The following is a 5,725-nucleotide window of genomic DNA, read 5'->3' on the forward strand; positions in this document are numbered from 1 at the left end:
TTCAGATCGAATCATGAGGCGCTGTGTGCATGAGGATGAAGTTTCAAGCATACTTGAGCATTGTCATTCAGCTCCTTATGGTGGACATTTTGGTGGGCAAAGGACAGCTGCTAAGGTGTTTCAATCGGGGTACTATTGGCCTTCTATCTTCAAGGATGCTCATGAATTTGCTAAGAGATGTGACTGCTGCCAGCGTGTTGGAAATATTTCAACAATGAGTGAAATGCCTTTGAATAGCATCCTAGAAGTGGAATTGTTCGATGTTTGGGGAATCGAATTCATGGGGCCATTTCCACCATCATTTGGAAATTTGTATATCTTGGTGGCGGCTGTCTATGTCTCTAAGTGGGTTGAGGCAGTGGCAAGTCCTACTAATGATTCCAAGGTTGTCATGAAGTTCCTACATAAGCATGTGTTCACCCGTTTTGGCACTCCAAGGGCGCTTATAAGTGAATGAAGGCACCCACTTTGTGAACAATATTTTGGCAGCTTTGTTAACCAAATATAGTGTGAAGCACAAGATTGCCACCACCTACCACCCCCAAACCAATGGTCAAGCGGAAATATCCAATAGGGTGATCAAGGGAATCCTATAGAAAGTAGTGAATCCTAGTAGAAAGGATTGGTCTCAACGACTGGATGATGCTCTTTGGGCCTATCGAACGGCTTTTAAAACCCCTTTGGGAATGTCACCGTATCGTTTGGTTTTTGGGAAAGCTTGTCATTTGCCCGTGGAGTTGGAGCATAAGACATATTGGGCCACTAAGAAGTTTAATATGGATCTCCATGCTACTGGAGAAGCTCGAAAGTTACAGTTAAATGAGCTGGAAGAGATGAGGTTGTTCTCCTATGAAAATGCTAAGTTGTATAAGGAGAAAACTAAGAGGTGGCATGATCAGAAAATTCAAGCTCGATTCTTTGAGAAGGGGCAGAAAGTATTGCTCTTCAACTCGCGCCTGAAGTTGCTTCCTAGCAAGTTGAAGTCCCGCTGGTCTGGCCCATTCACCGTGGTGAAAGTTTACCCCTTTGGAGCAGTTGAAGTTCAGGAAGATCAATTCGGAAGGAAGTTTAAAGTGAATGGGCAGCGGCTAAAATATTATTGGGGAGGTGAGATCGACCGCGAGAAGACCTCCATCACTTTGGAGGATCCTTAAAGTTGTTGTTGTGTTTGGGTTGTCAAGTGATTCGGACACTAATTTAAAGACAACCCAAAAAGAAACAAGTATAAAATAATAGTGTCTGTTGAAAAAAAAAAAAACAGAGAGAGAGAGAGAGAAAAACAAAAAATATATATATACATATGAGTGTTTTTAATTATTTTTATTTTTATTTTTGTAACTTTAATTCAATTTTATTGTGATTTTTTGGAGTGGTTTTATGTGTATTTTGGTGTTTCAGGTGTTAAGAAAGCAAGAAACAGGGTGTTTTGGAAGTAATTTTGGAGTTTGATGGTTTTGCGAGATTTTTGCTTCAGCAAAATGGATGCAAATATTTCCGAAAACAATGGAGGGTTACGTCAAATTATAGTTGCTAAAGCAAAGTTTAAGCAAAATGGTGGCAATCTGGGCAGAGAAAAAATCACGGGTCGTGGTTTCATTGAGAGGCATATATATATATATATAATACTGTATTATTATATATATATACAAAAAAAAAAATTGTACTACATTTAATATTATTTATATATATATTACTACCTATATAGATATTTAAAAAAATTATAAAAAATATATATAATCAATATAATAAATATATTTTACTACCTATATATATATATGTTAATATAAAAATATATAATTATATACATATACAGAAATATGTATTTAAACAAAAAAATATATACATATATACTATAAACTATACGAAATCCATATATATATATATTTTCAGTACAATTTATATTATTTATAAATATATATATATAATATTTATCCATCTTCGGCATTTACCCTATCCCATTTTCACCATTACCTTCAACCCCTGCTCAGGCCATTTTCGTGCCTTCCACCACCCAGTCCGAGAGCCACCAGCCTCCACGACAAGCTCCTCACTAGCCATATCCCATTCCCCAACCCATCCCCTCCCCCAAAATCTCACCAAACGCAGCCACGACCCCAGGCGCCCTTGCCCTTCGCACACCTCAGCCGAGCGAGCCACGACCCCAGACGCCCAGGCGCACCACCCCAATCACAGCTGAACCCAGGTGTCTCTACGCCTCGGCACCTTGAGCCTAATCGACTCCTGGCGCGCGCATCCCATAGGCTCGTGCCTCTTCCCGTGTTACAGTGAGGCGCCTAGCACGTTCTAAGCGCGCGACTCAAGTCACGTGAGTCTCCCCAGGCGCATCAGAGAGCCCCACCTTCCGTTTTGGTCAGGCGTCTCCCAGCCAGCACTGAACACCATCTCAACATCCTAGCTCCCTTCGTGAGCCCCACCCAGGTGCATCCAAGCCCAAGCCGAGCATACACCAACCGAATTGCCCTTGGGTAACTGCTCTTCTTATTTTGCAGTATTACTTTTCAATTGTCTTTCTGCTACATTAGAGTCATTGCTAGTATTCGATCTGGGAGCACAAAAATCTGTGGAAACTCTATTGAAAAATTTGTGGCATTACTGTTCAGGGGTTTTAATATTGCTCTGTTATTCTGCTGGAAAATATGTTGGCATTACTGTTTCGGTGCTCATTTTGTTGTGTGGTGACCTTGTGATTTAGCTGCTCCCTTTTTGCCCAGCATGACCATTAAAACAAGAGCCCAGAGAAAGAAACCCAAATCTACCCCACCATCCCCTGTCCCACCACCAGACAAACCAAAATCTACACCAACCTCTATCCCACAAACAACCAAAAAGAAATCCAAAACCACCACTGCCCCACCAAAAGCCCCACAAATTCCCACTGCCCCATTACTATTGCCTCCCCCGGCAGCTATAAATGCTCCTACCCCCACCAAAACACCCCACCAGCCACCAAATCAACACCACCCCGACCCATATACAAAAGAGTCGCCAAACAAGCATCAACCGCACCTCCCCCCAAGTAACAAAAGACTTCCACTACCACAAAAGATGCCTCTCAGCCAACACACACAGTTGTCCCAACTCCTAAAACCAAGAAAAAGACTATCCCTTCAGGTCCTGTAACGAAATTTGTTTATGCTCAAGCCAAGGCCAAATTTGAGTCTATTAAGACAAAGAAGTTGCTTCTAGAAAGAGGATTTTTTCCTACCACTATTGAGGTGCCCACTTTCATCAGTACAGTCATTGAGCAGCATAGTTGGGAACTTTGCTGTCAGAAACCAGAGCATGCTATCATTCCCTTGGTGCGAGAATTTTATGCCAACATAGCCTCTGCTGAGAATTCTGAAGTACTGGTTCGTGGCAAGGTTGTCTCCTTTGCTGGTGAGGCTATTAATGCCCTCTTTGGGTTAGCCAGCGTTGAATGCGCTGAATATAATGAGATGGTCTTGGCCCCTTCACCAGACAACTTTGACAAGGCGCTGCAACATGTGGCAGCCCCCGGAGCACAATGGTGCATATCTTCTGGCGGTGTGTGCACTCTCTTGCACACCTTCATTTTGCCAGAAGCTGGAGTGTGGTTAAACTTTCTTAAGTGCCGCTTGTTTCCCACCACGCATGACACTACGGTGTCCAAGGAGAGGGTGCTCCTGCAATACTGTATGCTGGCTAGGCTGAGTATCAATGTGGGCCAGTTAATCTCCAGGCAGATTGCTAGTTGTGCCAGGAAGAAAAAGGGGAAGTTGTTCTTTCCCTCACTAATTACATAGCTGTGCATTAGAGCTGGGGTGCCTTTTGCCTCCACTGAGGATGTACTTTTTGAGCGCCGAGACATCGATTTCACTATCATTGGCCAGCCTCGTGCGTCTGCCTCCGCAGCTGGGCCCTCCACCATGCCTCCACCAGCTCCGCCCTTTGTTCCTACCCTCATTGACCTCATTGCTCAGCAAAGGGAGATTCTTGGACGATTGGTGTCATTGGAAGCTCAGCAGCATGACTTCTGGAAGTACGCTAAGCAGCAGGATGCCGCGCTCATCAAGTCCCTCCAGCACAACTTCACCAAACCAACCGCGACATTTCCAATGTCCCCAGCTCCATCTTGGAGGCTTGGACCGCTCCAGTTGTGCATTGACCCTAGTCCTTCGGATGCTAATTCTGAGGATTAGGCAAAGGGAGCCTCTTTAACCCACCTTTTGATTTGTATTTATTATTCTGTACTTAATTCCTGTTTTGAACTATCTTGTTGTTTACCTTTCATTGTCTATTATTTTGTATTGCTTCTGTGTTGCTCTGTTGATTCTTATGTTCTTGTCTTGTTGTTTAATTAAACTTTTTTTTTGGATACTCTTTGCTTTTGTTCGTTGGTAACTAGGGGGCTCAATGACGATCTTGCAACACTTTAAAAACACTTTTAAGCTTAATGTCTTTCTTTCTTAAATTTTAACCTAAATTCTTTGGGTGTGCATGTTGCTAGTAATTGATTGATGAGAGTGTTTCTCTTTTTAGTATGTGCATAGTTTGATTAAACAATTTTGAGACCCTAGAAAGAGCTAGTTTCTTGTGAGAGCTTAAGTTTCTAGAATTACTTAGTGATTTTCCTTGAGGCGAAATCCTAGACAATACCACATCGATGAAATGATTTAGGCCATCTTTGGACCGTTTGAGCCTTTGAAGCCTACCTTGTATGCATTTTTATCCCTAGTCACCCCATTGAGCTTAAGTGTCATTTTTTTCTTTCTTAGCCACTCATTAGCTTAGCTTAACGTATATATAATCACCTCTTTTCACCTCACCCTTTTAGCACCTTGATCTTTATAGGATTTATTTGTTGTGCATTTTGGGGGGTTGAGTTGAGTTGAGTGGATGACAGAACATTGGGTGAGCGTTTTTCTTTTCTTCTTTTACTTGTTTTCACTATTGGGGACAGTGTTGATTTTAAGTTTGGGGGGAGAGCGTGTTCTCAATTTTCTTGTTCTCTTGCCATCTAGTTATTTATTTTCATTCTAAAAAAATAGAACATCCAAAAAGAAAAAAAAAATTAAAGAGTGCACTCCCTTGCATCAAAGCATCCAAAACAAAATCAGAAAAGCAAAAAGTATGTATGTTTGTAGATAAGTTTGGGGGTGTACTCTTCAAATAAAGGAAAAGTTGTTTTAGTTTTGTCTTTGTATGTTAGTAATAAAGGCTAGTGGCAAGATTTATATTGTGTTGTGGGGTTGTCTTTGGGGGAAATTAATGTATGCAATTATGTATTTAGGTCCTAGAAAGATTGAGGTGTTTAGGGTGATTTGAGCCAAAAATTTATCTCTCTTATCCTACCTTCAACCTTAGCCTATCATTACAAGCTTGGTAAAGTCCTATTGATCTTTGGTGTGGTGGTTTTCTACATTAGTGGAGAGGGAATCACTAAGTAACGTATGGAGATATTATTTAAGCTTGAGGACCAAGGTCTAGTTTGATTTTTGGTGATTGAAATTGTTTAGGAAAAGCTATGCATGCACTAAAGGGTGGAACACTTGACTCATATTTTGGCAGCAACATTAATGCTTAAAGAATTTGGTTTAAAACTTGTGAAAGATTGAAATTTAGCTTCTCTTATTCCAAATAAAATTTCCCGAGAGCCTTTCCTTTTTTTATCATTTCCATAGCAAAGTTTGTCCATTGTTGTGGTGTTTTGTCTTTTTTGTTTCCTTGTCTTTTGTTGTTTAGT

The sequence above is a fragment of the Humulus lupulus genome, chromosome 6 (genome assembly GCF_963169125.1).
Source record: "Humulus lupulus chromosome 6, drHumLupu1.1, whole genome shotgun sequence".
Taxonomy (NCBI): Eukaryota; Viridiplantae; Streptophyta; class Magnoliopsida; order Rosales; family Cannabaceae; genus Humulus; species Humulus lupulus.